Genomic DNA, 20208 nt, shown 5'->3' on the forward strand with positions numbered 1-20208 from the left:
AGAGGTGTGTGGTAATATTGGAGTGTCTCTGACTGCTGTTGTCCCAGTGAAGAACTACAGCGAGGAGGTTGAGCTGGATCCTGATACGGACATCTTGCTATTGAATGCCTTAAATCATATTCTCAGAGCTGCTGAAGGATACTTTGATAATCAGAGTGAAGATGCAGTATCTGTATAGACAGCTTTAAGAAGACATTTAAGGAAAGAAAACACATATTAATAAATGCTTTGCAACTAAACTTTGTGGTTAATAGGTATAACTTCTGCAATTATTTTCTCATCTTACAGTATCTTCTAGCCAGATGGAAAATAAAGGTACTACACAATGCCATAGAAAAAAAACAATTTGGCTGTATGATTTGCAAAGAAACTTTCTGTTGAACAAAAGTTTCTTTGTAGTAAAAAAGTTTGAAAACCTTATAAAAAATAAGAAATAGTTTTCAAGGGATCCTTTGACTGAATGCTTCTTTGAAAAACCTGTGCTTTTGTATGGCATCACAGTCAAAAATCTTTTGGATCACCTTTATTTTTAAAGGGATAGTTCACTTTAAAATGTAAATTCTGTCATCATTTTATTATCCTCATGTTGTTGTAAACCTGTAAGAATTTCTTTTTTCTGATGAACACAAAAGAAGATATTTTGATAAATGATGGTAAACATACAGCAGATAGTGACAATTGACTTAAATATGATGGAATTTAATGTGTACCGTCAACTGTGTGCTTACCATCATTTATCAAAATATTTTCTTCATCAGTTATCACAATACTTCCAAAATATTTTTTCCTACTATGGAAGTCAATGGCCATTATCTGCTATGCATTTACCATCATTTCTCAAAATATCTTCTTTTGTGTTCATCAGAAAAAAGAAGTTCATACAGGTTTAGAACAACATCAGGATGAGTAAATCATGACAGAATTTTCATTTTAAAGTGAACTACACTGTAAAAAAATTCCGTAGAAATTTCAATGTTATTGCAGCTGGGTTGCCGGTAATTTACCGTAGATTTACATTTATGTTACACTCTAAAAAAAATCCGTAAAAAAACGGACAAAGTACTGTGTAAATATGAAGGAATTTTCCGTATTTATGTTTTACAGGCATTTATCTGTTTTTTTAATAACATGTTGCATTATGGGTGCAATAACTCCTGCTGCAATCTTTCACTTTTGCCTCTCTATCACCATCTCTGTTTGAAAACTAAAATTACAACTTGCTTGCAGAGTTATTTTCTAACATGGATGATGTTTAACTTCTAAACAAATGCTGCCAGAACAAGATACAAGTGTTAAACTATTCCAGCAACCACACATGTGATTTAGTAGACAAATCTTCTTTCTGACGTGACGTGTAAGTCAAATGTATATTTACCACAACATTTATCACATTAAATCTTCAGTTTGTGTTTGTTTTAGATTCTTTTGAAGTCACCACTCTGGAGATTAGTGTTCCCTTTAGTTGGGCTTTTGTCCCTTGACCTACCAGAACTGACTCGGCTCTTTTAACATTGCAACAGCGTGTTTACTTGTAGCAATTACAACTTGTTTGTTGCTTGAGTAAGGGAAGTGTCTATGATGTCATAAACTTGGTTGTTTTTATGTTATGCTGCCTAACATATATGAAATATGAAATGATAAAATAAGAATAATGAACTGAAATGTATAAGAGTGACACTCTACGCTGTCTAAAACACTCTATATTTAATAAGATTGCTGCAAATGTATCAGCTGTGGTTTTTGCTTCAGAGACATCAACACTTTGGATACAAATCTCAACAATGGTGAGAGTAAATGTTAAGAAAGAGTTTTCCACAATCCTGGTACCCAGCATGCATTGTGGCGTGAAGCTTTGTTGTTGATTGTCACCGTTGTTGCGTTTCATAGGCGGATTGATGTGTCCCTAAAGGTTACGGACAATGTTCTGTAAATTTACGGACAGTGTTCTATAAATCTACAGAATGTTCAGTTTTTGAATAAACGGAAATTCTGTAAACACAACGGATAAAGTGCCGGTAATTTTCTGCCAGGACATTATCCGTTTTTTTACGGATTATTTTTTTAGAGTGTATTTACTGGCAAGAGTTTGTTCAAAGTTAAATAAATTTTAAATATTAACCAGTCTTTATCTTCACAGAATAAAACTGTAAAACTACAATAACAGCCTCATGCAAAGCATTCTGGGAGTCAGAAATCATCATCAACCTTTTTCTGTTTTTTGCTTCAGATTTTGTTTCCCAGAATGTTTTGCTTAATGCTGTTTTTTAGTTTTACTCTGTAAAGACAAAGACTTGTAAATGTTTAATGTTCATTTAACTTTGAAGAAACTCTTGTCAGTAAATAACATAAATGTAAATCTACGGTAAATTACCGGCAACCCAGCTGCAATTTCTACAGAATTTTTTTACAGTGTATCCCTTTAATACCCTAACATATAATGATGCCTTTGTGCTAATTAGATGCTGCTATTGCTATAGTACCTTAAATGTGTTCAGATATAATACAGTAGTCTGAAGGTTAACAATGTTTGAGATTCCATAGCTTTGTTTACAAAGATTAATAAAGTGCAATTTTTGGTTTTTGAAATGTTAGAGCTTATATAATTCACAGCTTTCAAGATAAATTTTAACAGAAGTTAAACATTAGAGAAAATTAACCATTCAGTAATGTACAAACATATGACTAAAACTGCCTTGTCTACATGTAAAGCATCCACACACCTGACATGAGGACTGTGTTAAGCTCTTGTTCAGACAGACAGCACTTGGCACCCAAACCCAATTTTATGAAGAGCAACCATGAATCTGTATGAATATGTTTTGTAATTTAATATTTTGTAAATGTTAACATCTACACTGAAAAAACGAACTTTTTGGTGTAGTAATATTTATTAGATTAACTCTCATAATTTCTACATAATAATATTAACATTTATTGAGAACTAGATTTTCCTAAGTAAAATGATGATAAATACACAATTAATTCATGTAAAAAATGAACTGTGTGGGAATAGTAAGTCTTATTAGATATTTCCTTGTATTATTTAACTGTTTTATAGTCACTGCACATAGTCCTAAAATAATTAAGTAAATTTTAATCAAAAACTTTAGCTTATCTTAGTTCATTTTACTTAAAAATATTAAATCCATTACACTAAAAAAATCTAAGTAAAATTTACTTACATATATTTGCACATGTTGTAAGGAATACCCACAATTCTTTGCGCCTGAATATTTTTATTTTTTAAGCTTTATCACAGAATAAGAACTGATAAGAACTGTCATAAATGTCATAAAGGTTTAAGCTCTTATCCCAGATAGCAAGCACATGTGGGCCACTTCAGGCAAAGATGCGGCACTGCTGGTCTTCTTATGGCCCGAATAAAAGGGATGTGAACCCAATGTGGCTCACATGTAAAATAGCAAAAATGGGCCACATATATCAAATCACATGTGGGCCTTTTAAGGCAAAGATGCGGTGCCCACGGCAACATGTCATCTGAATATGAACCAAAAGTGGCCCATCTGACAAATAGTGAATATGGCCCAAATATCAAACAACAAATATGGGCCACCTTTGGCAAAAATGCTGCACAACAGACACGGCCTAATCTTGGAATAAACCAAATGTGGCCCTCACATGTTGCAGAAAATGTGGCCCAGTTCTTTACAAACGTGTCTGGGCCAGTTTTGGCAAAGATATGGCACGGTAAGCACCGGCTCATGTGGGTTTGTGTCTAAAGTGGCCCACATATGTTGCAGCAAATGTGGCCCAGTTCTTTTAAAACATATCCGGCCCGGTTTTGGCAAACATGTGGCACAGTAAGCATCAGCTCATGTGGGTGTGAGTCTGAAGTGGCCCATATATGATGCTGTAAATGTGGCCCAGCTGTATAAAGATGCATCAGGGCCAGTTTTGGCAAAGATATGGCACAGTAAGCACCGGCTCATGTGTGTGTGAGTCTAAAGTGATCCATATACCCAGCTAGCAGACAAAGTTCTAAGAACGTTCCCTGAAAGATCCCAACGTTCCCAAAAACTTTGTGCCAACATAAAAAATGTCCAGTTTTCTTGACGTTCTAAGAACATTTATGTGTTTTCTGAATGTTTGAGGAATGTTACATTTTATCTTTTTCAAACGTTATGACAATGTCCTGTTTTAATGTTCACACAATGTTTAAAACAACAACTTTTTTTAAATTGACTTGTTTGCTTGTTATGTAAATGATAGCGAAACATTGCATTTTATTATTTTAAAACTGTTATAAAACATTATTTCTGAATGTTCAGTAAAAATATTGCTGTAGAAAACACAATTCACTTATTAGGTTTAGATGTTGATGCTTTGTTTAATTTTAAGTCACCATTATTGTGATTAGTGTTTGTTTTAGTTTGACCCTTGACTTCTTTACCAATTTTTTCTGGTTGCCTTACTTTGTGTGTATAAAACACATTTGTTATGGTAATGTACAGCTAATAGTGCAATTCTGTGGTGGTTGGTATATAATGGTAAAAATCATCATCTAATTAAAGGATTTAATCATCAGAAGTTTATTTTCTGTCAATGTTGTATATGAGATCCAGCTCTTTCACAGCAGTTTGTCATCAAGGAGTTTTAGAAAATTTGTCAAAAAATAACCGCTGTGCACGTCAGGCGTAAAAACATCAAGAATCACACTATGAATCTCAACCATGGTGACAAAGAAAATTGTAAAAAGTTCATTATTTAGCCATGTCACAGTGCATGCTGGGAGTCCTGGATGAGATTTGTAATTTGTTAATACCCAGTATGCATTGCAGCATGAAGTTTTTCATTTAATTGTCACCATGGTTGAGATTCATACTCTGTTTGTGGCATCACTCTGGCTTGCTCGTGGTTGAGAAGTGTCAAACAGAAGTGGACCACACAAGTGCCATCAATCCATGCCAGGTGTGGGCCAGTGAATGGTGTTGGGTCTGGGCTGAATCTGGGCCAAAAATTAAATTAACTATTACCCAGGTTTGGGCCAGGTCTGCAGTATTTGCTTTGTGTTTGGCTGACATGTGGCGTTTCTATGGTTTGCTTGTGGTAAAGATCTGGAGAAAAAGAGGTGGACCGCTCAAGTACCATCATTCCATGCCAAAGGTGGGCCAGATGAAGGTGTCAGATGTGAACCAGATCTGGGCCACAGCAATTTTGCTATCTGGGATAGCAACACCATCGCAATCACCAAGAAAACCATAATAATATTCTTGCAACCAATTAAAATACCATAGCCTAACAACAACCTAGCAACCACATAGAATGCAACAGCCTAGCAACCACCCACAATATCCTAGCAACTTCATAGCAATCCACCATAATATTTTAGCATTAGCCTAGCAACCACACCAGATGCCACAGCAACAGCCTCACTCACTCAGAACAACATAGCAATAGTCTAGCAACCCATAATATCACAGCAATTGTCAGTGTAGCAATTAGCCAGGAAATTAGAGAAATAGCATAGCAACCCCAAATAACACTAGAGCAACAGCCTAGCAACCAAATAGAACGCCAGAGCAACAGCCTAACAATTGCCCATAATATCCTAGCAATTGTCTAGCAATCACATAGAAAACCATAGCTAAACCCTAGCAACCACTTAAAAACCTTAGCAAAAGCGTTGCACCACCCATAATACCCTAGCAATGACTTAAAACACACACAGAATGCAACTGAAACCGCATAGCAACCACCCATAATATCCTAGCCACTTCATAGCAATCCACTATAATGTTTTAGCAATAGCCTAGCAACCACACCAAATGCCACAGCAACAGCCTAGCAACAATTAATAAAACCCTAGCAACTGCCTAGCAATCACTCAGAACAACATAGCAATAGTCTAGCAATCACCAAGAAAGCCAGAGCAATCAACCAACCAAAATGCCACAACAACAGCCAAGCAACCACCCATAATATCACAGCAATTGACTTGCAACCCCACGGAACACCAGAGCAACAGCCTAGCAACCACCCATAATACCCTAGCAACTTCCTAACAACCCCACAGAACACCAGAGCAACAGCCTAGCAACCACCCATAATACCCTAGCAACAGTATAGCAATTAGCCAGGAAATCAGAGAAATAGCATAGCAATCACACAGAATGCCACAACAACAGCCTAGCAACCACCCATAATAACATAGCAACTGCCTAGCAACCCCAAAGAACACTAGAGCAACAGCCTAGCAACCACATAGAATGCCAGAGCAACAGCCTCGCAATCATCCATAATATCCTAGTAATTGTCTAGCAATCAGACAGAAAACCATAGCTAAACCCCAGCAACCACTCAAAAACCTTAGCAAAAGCCCAGCAACCACCCACAATACCCCAGCAATGACTTAAAACACACAAAGAATGCAACAGAAACAGCCCAGCAACCACCCACAATACCTTAGCAACGACTTAAAACACACAGATATAGATAAGATATAAAGTCAGAATTCTGAGATGCAAAGTCACAATTCTGAGATGCAAAGTCACAATTCTGAGATGCAAAGTCAGAATTCTGACTTTGTATCTCAGAATTCTGACTTTGTATCTCAGAATTCCGACTTTGTATCTCAGAATTCTGACTTTGTATGTCAGAATTCTGACTTTATATCTCAGAATTCTGACTTTATATCTCAGAATTCTGACTTTGTATGTCAGAATTCAGACTTTGTATGTCAGAATTCTGACTTTGTATGTCAGAATTCAGACTTTGTATGTCAGAATTCTGACTTTGTATGTCAGAATTCTGACTTTCTATCTCAGAATTCTGACTTTCTATCTCAGAATTTTGAGATACAAAGTCAGATTTTTATTTTATTTTTTTTTACAACATGGCGGAAACGGACTTCCATATTAGGCTGACATGACACGTGTCATGAATATGAAGGAGATTTTATGGACGTTTATGACAACTGTCATTAAGTGTCATTTGTTCAATTATGTCATTTTTATTGCAAAGATGAGATATCTTTGTTATGACAACTTGACATTAACCCATACATCATAACTTCCCAGCCAGCAGTGCTTGGTGGGGCAAATGTAGGCCCCATGTGGGCTTGCAATATGAGCCCCAAGCTGGTCTTGCACCCGGGTTTCATGCTGGCCCCATCTGACTTAGCCCACATGAACCTTCTGTAGAAACAAAAGCCAATGTGGACTACACCAAAGTCAAGTATGGGTGTGGTTGGGTTGAAGAAGTGATGAAGTTAATTAGATAATGAAGAGATGAACGAAGTGATGATTGACCATTAATGATAAACACCCGCTGCCAACAAACAGAACCACCAAAGAAAGATGAACAAGAAGAGAATAAAGACAACATTTCCCGGTGGAGCCAATGCAGACCGCAAAACCCCCAGTGCTCAACCAATGCTGCTCAGTGTTTATATAGATCCACACTACAGAGTGTTAATAAAAGTAACACTTGAAGCATTTTACATCTTAGATCTTACTTGTAGAGTTATTTATTAACTTAGGTTTAGATGTTTCATTTAAAGTCGCCATTATTGTGATCAGTGGCTGTTTTAGTTGGGCTCTTGACTCTTTGTATGTTTTATCTGCCCGCTATAACATTTTGCAGATGTGGTCTCTCTCAGTATTGTGATGTTACAGTATGATATCTGGCACTCTCAAAGTGGTTCGTCCTTCCGAAGATTTTGAAACAATGTGTACTTAGATTAACCATGCTGTAACTTAAACACACGAACATCAAGTCTCACAGTATGAATCTCAACAATGGTGACAAAGAAAAATGCCAAAATGTTCATGATTTTTTTTCATACCTCAGTGCATTCTTGGAGTTCTGGATAAGATTTGTTGATACCCAGAATGCATTGCAGCATGAAGCTTTTCATTTTATGGTCACCATTATTGAGATCCATACTCAGATTCTTTAAATTGGGTGTCTAAATTGGACAACGGTTTGAGCAGAAGAGGAGGGGCGCTGCCACGTGACGTCATCTGGAGGCTTGCTGACTGGACAGCAAGGAGGCGGTTTGGCAACAGCTGATCTGTGACTGGAGAGTGCATGGTAGGAGGTGGAGTAGATTCCGGAAGTGATCCGGAAATGGAGGATGAAATGTTTGAAGGGGATGATGGCGGGAATGGAAATAATGAATGGAGTGTTGTAGAAAAACAGAAAAGAAAGAAAAATAGCGCATCTGAAAGCGATAGTGATAATGGACCTCGTCTGACAAGAAAAAGGAAAGAGGAGTATAAGGTAGTAATGAAATTTGTAAACGGATCTTTCAGTGTTGTTAACCCGCTGAAGTTATCCAAAACAATAAAGGAAGTGATAGGACTGGTTGAAAGTGTTAAGAAGTTAAGAGATGGTAGATTGCTTATATATTGTAAAGATAGGGTGCAACAAAAAAGGGCTATAGGAGTTAAGTCAATCATGGATCAAAATGTAATTTGTTCTATACAGGAGGAAAAGAAATGGGTTAAAGGAGTAATAACAGGGATCCCTACAGAGGTAACAGTGGAAAAGATTAAAAAAGGTCTTACTGGAGCTAAAGTGATTGATGTAAAAAGGCTAAAATGTAATCGAAACAATGAAAGGGGAGACAGCCTCTCCGTAATGATTCATTTTGATGAGGAAAGACTGCCAAATAAAGTCATGTTGGGATATATGAGTTTCTCAGTAAGGCTTTTTGTACCCCCACCTTTGAGATGTTATAAATGCCAAAAGTTCGGGCATGTAGCGGCGGTATGCAGAGGCAAACAGAGGTGTGCGAGATGCGGTGGAGAGCATGAATATGGAAAATGTGGGCAAGAAATTAACCCCAAATGTTGTAACTGTGGAGGGGATCAAAGTGCGGGGTATGGAGGGTGCAAGGTGAGGAAACATGCGGCTCAAGTACAGAGTGTCAGGATTCAGGAGGGATTGTCATACTCTGAGGCTATTAAAAAAGTAGGACAGAATTTGGAACCAGGAGACAAAAGTAAAGAAAGCATGCAACGAAAGACAGAAATGGCAATGGAAAGTACAAAAGAGAAAGTTGGGATTAAGGATAATGTTGCATTTGTTACTTTTATGGCTGAAGTAGTTAATTGTACGGCACAAACTGAAAGTCGGACAGAAAGAATTAAAATTATAATCAAAGCAGCAGAAAAGTACCTAGAGATCGAAGGTATTTCAGTGGATATGATTAACGAGAAATTAAAGATGCAAACAACATACACTCAACCAGGATGTGGTGCTATATAATGGTGTTGTTAATACTTCAGTGGAATGCTAGAAGTTTAATAGCTAATGGCCAAGAGTTTAAAAAGTTCATCTCTGATTTAGAAAACAAACCTGATATAACCTGGCTCAAACCTCAATTAAATTTTATATTACAAGGGTATGGGGTAATTCGGAAAGATAGGAAACAAGGTAATGGAGGTGGGGTAGCTACGTTTGTAAAGGATGGTGTGGGATACAGGAATGTTGAAGAGAATTTAGATAAAGAGGTGGTAATGATGGAAGTTTGGGAAGGGAACCACAGTACTAAAGTTATAAATTTTTATAATCCATGTGAAAAGTTAAGTAAGGAAGTATTGGAGAGTATAAGAGGTAATATAAATCAGAAAGTAATATGGTGTGGTGATTTCAATGCTCATAATACTTTGTGGGGGAGTATTAAGACAGATTTCAATGGGCAGATTGTTGAAGACATGTTAGATTGGGGACGGTTAGTGTGTGTTAATAATGGATGTTGTACAAGAATAGATGTATCACATGGACGTAGGTCAGTTTTAGATATTACCCTAATGTCAGAAAATCTAGCAAGAATATGTGAATGGAATGTAAATAAACAAAGCACAATGGGAAGTGACCATTATCCTATATGGTGTAAATTTGGTATGGACATTACCCAAACTTTGCTGGACAGAGTACCAAGATGGAAATTTAAGGCAGCTAACTGGGAACTATTTACAGAATTGTGTCATAATAGGATGTGTGAAATGATTTTAGGTAATAATGGCGTTGAAGAGTTAAATAAGGAAATAAGTGAAGTCTTAAGAACTACGGCAGAGGAAGCAATAGGGAAAAAAAAGAAAACCTTAAATAGTAAGAAAGCAGTACCATGGTGGAATGAAGAATGTAGTAAAGCAGTAAGGGAAAGAAATAAAGCGATGAAGAAAGCCAGAAAATCTATTTTGTTTAGTGAGTACACTGTTAACGATTTCTGTAAATTACACTGTATTTTACTGTAATATGAACTATATTTTACCGTAGGGCATGTTATACAGTATGTTGCTGTATTTTGATGTTGCATTGTGGGAAATGTAATCTTTGTGCCAGTAAAATACTGTATTTTCTATTTACTGTAAAATTTACAGTTAATTAAAAATACTGTATTTTAATAGCAGGTGGTGCTAATTTGTTTTTTGGGGATTAACTCTCTGATTAAGCTATCTTATACAAATAATGTAATATTATTGTATTTATATATTGATTTAAAATGTAAAGTAAAATTCAGAAGACTTAAACAAAGTCCTAAAAACAATCAAACAACAAAATTAGTGCAAGTAGAGCTGATTTATTTATCAAAACACAATATAATCATCTTCATTAAAGTATTTTGTATATTCGAATTAATTTATAAATGTAAGTGTTTAAAAATTAGAGACAGGTTTTGCCGGTTGTTGATGAGTGATGAATACCAGCTGTGAATTTTCTCAACGCGTGTAAGCAGCCATGACACAGGAAACCGAAACAGTGTTCCAATATAAAGTGAGGGTCCTTGACAGTGGCCGAACCCGCATACTACACGATATAATGATTCCCCACCTCGGGAGCTATAGGGAACGAATTGAGACACAGCCCTGGATGTAATCACGTCTGTGCTGATCACGTGCCTGTACACAAACCCGCCGCAGCTCACTTGCAAAAGATTATCCTGTTATTTATTACACGTATAGTAAACGTTTTTAATGTTATCATGAATCAATGTTATAGTTTTGTATGTCACATTATTTTTTGAGAAGAGTCATGACTGAACGCGGACCTTACACGCTGTTATTTTTTTGTGTGCGTATGGCCAAGGTACAGTGCGCTCTTTTGCACTATGACCAGCCATCAGTAAATCGAAATACAGTAAAAAAATGAGCGCGAAACCCTGACACTTTACAGAAAGGCACGGATATCCCCGCCCGAAGAAAAAAAGAACACAGGACAATGGTTGCAAGTTAAACAGCTGGTAAGTAAAATGAGTAATCCTGTGATTTCTTAACATATTAATTTTTTTATTTGGTTAATTAATTTGAAACACTTAACAACACGCAGTTAACGGTAATTTACCTCACACGTTAGGACTGTTGTGACTAAACAGATAGGGAGAGAGCTTTGTGGTGAAAACTCTTTAAGACTCAACAAAACTTTCGGTGCAAGTTATCATATTTATTTCTTTTCCTTTTTAGAACATTTCACCATCTGCAAAGGTAAGTAATCTTCTTGTGATTTCTTACCATATTTAATATTTTTGGTTTAGTTCATTAATTTGAAACACTTTTTTTAAACACTTAACAACACGCAGTTGACGGTAATTTACCTCACACGACTGTTGGGAACAAGATAGTTAGAGAGCTTTGAGGTAGAAACTCGTTTAAGACTGAACAAAACGCAACTTTCTGTGCAAATAATCATATTTAGTTATTTTCTTCCCCTTATTAGAACATTTCACAATCGACATATCAACATAAACGGTTCTCTTTTTCGTGTTTGACTGCGTTTGGTACAGGTGAGTGTTCATATGAAATGCTAGGCGACAAACTGAGCTTTTGTGTTTACGTTAACGCTATTTTGAAGTCAGTCTCTCAGTTTCTCTCTAACATGCACATATAACAAGGAATCATTGACGATGGGTCGTTGAATTAAATTGATATAACTGCCAGTAAGAAAAAGTGTGTGTGTGTGTGTGTGTGTGTGTGTGCGCGCGTGTGCAGGTCACAACAACAACGGCAGATGCAGAGACCACGCTTTCCCTTGCTTCCACTCCACGACTGATCATGCTTGGTAAGATTCTTTAACACATACTTTGGGAACATTAAAAAGATTAAAGGGATAGTTCAGCCAAAAATGATAATAAACCCATGATTTACTCACCCCCAAGCTATCCGAGATGCATATGTCCATCATTTTCCAGACAAACACATTTTCAGATATTTAAGAAAATGTTTGAGATCTTTCAGTTAATTAAATGTGAAGTTACAGGGTCCACGTCCTTGAAGTCCAAAAAAAGTGTCCATCCTTCACAAAATAATCCAAACGGCTCAAGGATGATAAACAAAGGTCTTCTGAGGGTAATCTGCGCGGTGTTGTTGTAGAAGTATCCATATTTAAAACTTTATTAACGAAAATAACTACCTTCCGGTAGCGCCGCCATCTTAGTCGGGTCCGCATTCAAGATCACGCAACTTACAGAGATTACTCTGTTGCTGCTCTGTGCCCCCGCCCTCCGAATTTGTCATACGTCACTAAGAAAAGTGCGTACACTACACTAATACTCTCTCCTGAATACAGAGGAGTCTAAGATGGCGGCGCTACCGGAAGGTAGTTATTTTCGTTAATAAAGTTTTAAATATGGATATTTCTACAACAACACTGTGCAAATTACCCTCAGAAGACCTTTGTTTATCATCCTGGAGCCACTTGGATTTATTTTGTGAAGGATGGACGCACATTTGGACTTGAAGAACGTGGACCCCGTAACTTCACATTTTTTATTACCTTTATTTAACCAGAAAGAAAACTCATTGAGATTAAAAATCTCTTTTCCAAGAGCGTTCTGGCCAAGACAGGCAGCAGCACAAATTAACAAGGTTACAGACATAACAACATGAAACATGTAACATAAAACATAGTACAATAAATAGTAAATGACCGTCACATAGACAAACAAAAGTTTGAACGAGTAGAGACAAGGGACTTGCTGCCATCTTGAGACTTGCTGCCATCTTGATTATTTAATTAACTGAAAGTTCTAAAACATCTGAAAATGTGTTTGTCTGAAAAACGATGTACATATGCATCTCGGACAGCTTGGGGGTAAGTAAATCATGGGATTAATATCATTTTTTGGCCGAACTATCCCTTTAATCCTTTGTTAATGTTAAGCATTATGCTTAAATTTTGGCATTCTTCTTGAGTTTTGAATATCAAGAGTAATGAAATGATGATTGGCCTTTTTAGGTACCCCCCCCCCCCAATTGTATTCTGTACTCATTTACTTATTCTTGTGTTGTTCTTAACCTGCATGAGTTAAATTTCTTGAGCGAAGATAATATTTTGATAAATGATGGTTATCTAATAGTTGACAATACCCCTTGACCTCCACAGTATTTGTTTTTCTTACTATGGAAGTCAGTGGGTACCATCAACCGTGCTTACCATCAATTATTAAAATATCTTCTTTTGTGTACTAATAAATACAACAGAATCAACTCCTACAGGCTTAGAACAATACAAGGGTAAGTAAATGATGAAAGAATTTTGGGGACATATGAACTATCACTTTAAAATGATAGATTTCAAATTATTGAGAAAAGCTCTAACATCTAAATATTGTTACTTACACCAAAATCAAATAACAAACGCTATTATTAATTAATTATTTTCAGAGGATCCAGATCTACAAAACAAAAAATGGATGCTGCCGATTGAAGGTTAACTCCGCTTTCCTGCGATTGACCTACCATTTCTTCAGCTTTTGCTGTTCACTTTGGTTGCTACTACGTGCTCAACATCGAGTACCAAGTGGAAGCAGCCACTACTTTGGAGTTTATTCAGAGGTAAGTACATCTTTCAGTATGCTATAACATTTGGTAAATATTGAAGAAAGACTCATCATTTACTTACTTTTATGTCCTTCCTAACCTGTATGCTCTCTCTTCAGAGGAACACAAAAGAAGATATTTTGAAAAATGTTGTTTACCAAACATGTTTAGTTGGTTTGTTGACTCCCATCAACAAAAGTGGTTTGGTAACAATCATTCTTCAAAATATCTTTTGTTTTCCCTTAAAGAAAGTGCATACAGGTTAGGAAGGACATAAGGGCTTTTATATATGATTTTAGATTTCAGAAAGTGGCAAAGTCTTGTCATCTATTAGCAACTGCTGGTCCTTTGTGGTAATTACAGTGGGCCTGAGCAATATGAGGATATTATTGTATAGCAACGATTAGGAAAAGTGGAGTGTCCCTCTCTTACACATCAAATGATCTAATGAATTATTTTTTTATGTAAAGATTTATTGTGAGGATCAGCCCCGACAACAGCAAGTGCTCCTCTAAGTTCCAGGTGAGCAAAAGAAGTGGGAAGATGGTGCAAAGGAAGAACTGTGGCCTGAACCATCATGTATATATCCACCTTTTTTTAAGGACTTTATGAATTAAGCAAAACTATTAAGCTACTAAAGCAAATACATTCTACTCAACTCACCAGAGGTTTGTGAAATTCTTTTTTATCTTAAAGGTTTCTTTTAGTTAATTTGTCCATGCACTGATTTATAATATTGTAATATGAAACTCCAGTGTAAACATGTTACTACTGTTGCTTCTAAAAGCAAAATAAATCTACGCAGGAGAGGTTTTGTTACTTTTTTTTATTATTCTTATAGACGGTTTCATCGGATGCACGTGATACACGTCTGGATCCGAACCTTACTTCCGGTTTCGCTTTTTTAATGGTCTGACTAGTTGCTAAACTGATCTCTTGAACAAATGCCTCGTCGAAAATAATAAATGTTTTGGTTTCCGAGCTAATCTATGTGTTGTTTTTTTTTTGCTTGTTATATAAATAAAATGCGTTTAAAGAACTTTGTTGTTTTTTATTCTTAGCGGAGTTTATCGGAAGTTCATGCGGACCGCGACAGCCGTTTGTTTATGTTATTACTGCTGAAACCGTCTATAGTTATAACTGAATTTGTACTAAGATTATTTGATAATACTGTGAAATGAAACGGTGAGTAAATGTTACATTGGCTTTGAAAAAGCTGTTGCTGCAAGAAATTACAATTTACTCAGAATAATATTTTGAATGTATGAGTTTTTGATATTGCTTATGACTGCATTTGAATGTATTGTTCATGAATTAATGCTGTGATGTGTGTGTAAATGTTTTGTGTGTTACAGGATAAAAGATTTGCTAAAAGTATTTTGTATTTGAACATTGTTATTATGACTGAGTTAGTGCATGACTTGATTTAAAATTCTGTAATATGATATCTGTGAGTAAATGTTATTGCCGGTTTGAGAAAAACAGTTTGTGATGCAAGCTGAAAGTTCAATGTGCAAAAATATGAAAATCTGATTTCATGTATTTGAAAAACTAAAAGAAATTTTAAAAACATGTTGTCATTGCTTATTTTTGTTTTTACTTAAAGCTGTTTTAACACCTCCATTTAAATTTTGTGTAGTTTTGTAGTAAATAGAAATGGGAAAATGAATCACAGGAAATTTTACGGTAAAATACACATTGTAATAAATACATTGTAGTATAAAATTATTGTATATTTTACAGTAGAAAATATAATATACTGTAAATACAGTTACAGCATGTTAAACAATACTGTAAAATATATACAGTATTTTAAATAGTACTGTAAATTTGTATACAGTATTTTAAATAGTACTGTAAAACTATACAGTATTTTAAAGGGGACATATTATGAGATTTTTTTTAAGATGAAAACTAAGTCTAAAATAGGTCTGAGCAAAAGTGTGCCATTTTGGGTGTGTCATTTAAAATGCAAATGAGCGGATGAAGTGCAACCACTGATCACAATGATGGTGGTTTGTTGTAATTGAAACTCAATTGTGCTGTGAAATATTTTATCTCTCTCTTTCTCTCCCTACTAAATGGTTGTGCTGTGGTTGGATAGTGCAGATAAAGGGGGCGGTATTACCTTATTCTGACATCACAATAAGGGCCAAATTACAATGACCTATTGTTCACATGCTTGCAGAAAATGGTTTACCAAAACTAAGTTATTGGGTTGATCTTTTTAACATTTTCTAGGTTGATAGAAGCACTGGGGATACAATTATAGCACTTAAACATGGAAAAAGTCTGATTTTCATAATATGTCCCCTTTAAATAGTACTGTAAAACTGTATACAGTATTTTAAATAGTACTGTAAAACTGTATACAGTATTTTAAATAATACTGTAAAATTGTATACAGTATTTTTACTGTAAGTTAATTTACAGTAAGTTGCTGGCAACCAGCTGCCAGTAAGTTACTGTAAATTCAACAGGAATTTTTTTACAGTGACATTAACTTTAAGAAAGCACAAGCAGTAGTAAGGAGAGAAGTAAGAAAAGCTAAAAGAAATTACTGGAGAGAGTTTTGCAATAGAATAGGGGAGGATATTGAAATTAATGAAATTTGGAATATGATAAGGAAGATGGGAGGGATTCAGAAAAACAGCAATGTACCAGTTTTAGTAAATAATGGAAAAATAGCAATAAAGGATAGTGATAAAGCAGAGATGTTAGTGGAAACTTTTGTTAAGGTGCACATTAATGAAAATATGTCAGAGAATATGAGGAGGTATAGAGAACAGAAAGTTAGGGAGAATTCTCACATATATGTTAAGAAGAAGTCATCAGGAAGTTTGGTAGATACAGAGTTTAATCTATATGAGTTAAAGAGAGCACTTGTGGGGGTCAAGCGTACTTCTCCAGGCAAGGACGACATATGTTATGAGATGATAACGCATTTATCTGATTTATGCTTAAATATGATTCTAACCCACCAAACATGAGACGTCCGCACGACGTGCAGATCATGTCTATATTAGGTCGGTTGGTCCAGGCCCTTATCTGTATGTCTATACAACGTGCAGATCTGGTCCAGTATCTGGACGTCTGACTATGACCCCTCTTAGACATCATGTAGACGTCCAAAAGGGGTTCGGGAAATCAAAACAAAAATATTTTATACAAATGTGGTCTATGAGTTCTGAGTCAAAAAAACATAAACATCACGTGTATTTTTGTAGAATATTTTGTTAAGCTGTTAAAATCATGTTATCTTTATATATGAATGTGTGTTCAAAAACATAGCACTGCTCATAGATAAAGTTCCACCTTAAATGCTGTCTCTCTCTCTCTCTCTCTCTCTCTCTCTCTCTCTCTCTCTTTAATTAACAGAGATGTATTAACAGAGATGTATATGCTGATGTTTTATTGAAAATCTTTTGTCACCATAATGACGCTCAGTGATTCCTCTAGTTGGGCAGCTCGACTCTCTGACCTTTTATAATAGTGTTTGGTCTTTCTAAGAGTGTTTGCTAAAGCTTGTTATTTGCTGCAAAGAAAATTTGTTATAAATGAAACTCACATGTGGATCTTACAACTTCACTGAACGTTTATGAACAGTAATTCCACATATGTAAAGTCTGTGAATTAATTTTGTCGAGCATGTAGTATTGTCTCAATTTCTCAGTTGATTTGAGGTGTCACATACAACTTATTATTTAGGTTCATACCACCACTGTGAAGCGCTTACATCAAATTAAAAGTCCAGATATTACTGTCACATATGCAGACATCAAGAATCACCCCATGAATCACAACAGTGGTGACACTCTCTGGACTCATAAGTTTTCATAATACGCTGGTGCAATGCACTGCAACATTTAGAAAACTCACCATCGTTGTGATTCATGGGCTGATTCTTGATGTCTGTATCTGTGCCAAAAAACTCCGGACCTTAGATTTTTGATTACAGCCACAAGGTTTCAATTTCCATTACAGTAGGCAGCAGTATGCACCAAAGTATGTTTATTGCAGCTCCAAACAAAACTGAGATAGAAGTTTACTTTCAAACAAAGTGTATAAAGTTTTATCTGTGTAGTTAGTTCAGCTATATTATACCACCACTTCTGACCATCAATGTAATTAATGGGAAGCCACAAGCATTGGTGACTAACACTTGGTGCAATAATAATGTGTTTTAAAAACACCATCATCAAGCACACACATTATAATATAAAAACAAAGAGTCAAACTACCCAACTAAAGGAAACACTGATCACCACGATGGTGACAAAACATGTTCAATAAAACATCAGAATCTTGTAAATTCTGAAAAATGAGCCGTAGAAATTACAAAAAATAAAGTAAATTTGGTTTGTTTAGTATGGTCCTACTTCAAAACAATGCTTTTTAAAACAACTGTTTGTAATGGTGATGACATTGTTTTAGAGAATGTACATGTAACAATTATCCAGCAAGAGCAAGCGTGGGAGGAAGAGTGAAGTTCACGTCACTTTACTTCAATTATTGAACGATAGAGAGAGAGAGAGAGAGAGAGAGAGAGAGAGAGAGAGAGAGAGAGAGAGAGAGAGAGAGGAGAGCAAGATTGCAGACGCAGATAGTTAAGGTGGAACTTGTATATTTGGGAATTATCTATAAGCAATATTTTTTTTTACATTTATTCATATATAAAGATTATATAAACAAATATAATGTCTAAAATGGCCACATTTTAAATAGTTTTACTTTGTGTAGAGGTCCCCTTGACATCAATATTGGATGTTCAGAACAGGTCAAAAAAAGACGTCATAAAAACTTTCATTCTGGCTCCTCATGGGACGTCGAAATGACGTCTTTTTAAGACGCTTTGCTCAGTGGGAAGACTTTTTAACAAAATATGGGAAACTGGGAATTTACCTGCAGATTGGAAACATGGGGTGGTAATACCAATAGCCAAACCAGGAAAAGACCACTCTCAGCCAATTAATTATAGACCTATTGCGCTGACGTCAAATTTATGTAAAGTTATGGAACGGATGGTTATGAACAGATTGACCTATGTAACTGAAAGTAGGAATGTTTTATCTGCATGTCAAAGTGGATTTAGAAAAGGGAGAAATACGATGGATTCAATATTATGTTTGGAAACTGAAATGCGAAAAGCTCAAGTTAATAAAGAAGTGTTAGTGGGAGTGGTTTTTGATGTAGAAAAAGCCTATGATATGCTGTGGAAAGAGGGGCTCTTAATGAAACCGGAAAGCTTGGGAATTGACGGAAGAATGTATAACTGGATTATGGGTTTTTTATTTGGAAGAACGATTCAAGTACGGGTAGGAACTGCTTTTTCTCAGATTCTTCCAATTGAGAATGGAACTCCCCAGGGAAGTGTGAGCAGTCCTATTCTTTTTAATTTAATGATTAATGACATTTACCATAATGTAGATTCTGGAATTGGAAGGTCTTTGTATGCTGATGACGGAGCACTATGGAAAAGGGGGCGAAATGTTTCGTTTGTAGAAAATAAAATGCAAAAAGCAGTGAATGAGGTGGAAGAATGGGCAAATAACTGGGGTTTCTGATTTTCTGTGGCAAAAACACAAGTGGTTTGTTTTTCGAAAAAGAAGAATAGTCCAAGATTGAATATTAAAATGTATGGGTATAAGCTGGAACAAGTAAATGTTATAAGGTTTTTGGGTTTGTGGATGGATTCTAAATTAAATTTTAGAATTCACATTCAGAAATTGATAGAAAAATGCAAAAAAGGAATAAATGTGTTAAGGTGCTTGTCAGGAGCTGACTGGGGGGCAACGTGTCAGTCATTAAAAAGAATTTACTATGCTGTGGTTAGGTCAAACATTGATTATGGATGTTTAGTATACAGTTCTGCGAACAAAACAATACTTAAAAAGATTGAGGTTGTTCAAAATCAAGCTTTGCGAATATGTTGTGGTGCATTTAGATCATCCCCGATAGTTTCACAACAAGTTGAAATGGGAGAACTGCCTATAGAAATGCGTACCCAGATAGCAAAATTGCTGTGGCCCAGATCTGGCCCACCTTTGGCATGGAATGATGGCACTTGAGCGGTCCACCTCTTTTTCTCCAGATCTTTACCACAAGCAAACCATAGAAACGCCACATGTCAGCCAAACACAAAGAAAATACTGCAGACCTGGCCCAAACCTGGGTAATAGTTAATTTAATTTTTGGCCCAGATTCAGCCCAGACCCAACACCATTCACTGGCCCACACCTGGCATGGATTGATGGCACTTGTGTGGTCCACTTCTGTTTGACACTTCTCAACCACGAGCAAGCCAGAGTGATGCCACAAACAGAGTATGAATCTCAACCATGGTGACAATTAAATGAAAAACTTCATGCTGCAATGCATGCTGGGTATTAACAAATTACAAATCTCATCCAGGACTCCCAGCATG

General features: G+C 36.0%; 1 protein-coding gene and 1 long non-coding RNA gene across 2 annotated transcripts in view; one reads left to right on the forward strand and one right to left on the reverse strand.

Annotated features, from left to right (window-relative positions):
• Positions 1 to 20208, reverse strand: part of LOC129441882 (uncharacterized) — a 429034-nt gene that overhangs the window by 317689 nt on the left and 91137 nt on the right. The gene's annotated exons all lie outside the window — the stretch shown is intronic.
• Positions 10176 to 15393, forward strand: LOC129444421 (uncharacterized). Its single transcript, XR_012372493.1, has 6 exons — positions 10176 to 11209; positions 11430 to 11450; positions 11683 to 11749; positions 11955 to 12024; positions 13629 to 13799; positions 14255 to 15393. It is a non-coding gene; the product is annotated as an uncharacterized lncRNA (long non-coding RNA).

This window comes from Misgurnus anguillicaudatus, chromosome 2, assembly GCF_027580225.2.
Source record: "Misgurnus anguillicaudatus chromosome 2, ASM2758022v2, whole genome shotgun sequence".
NCBI lineage: Eukaryota > Metazoa > Chordata > Actinopteri > Cypriniformes > Cobitidae > Misgurnus > Misgurnus anguillicaudatus.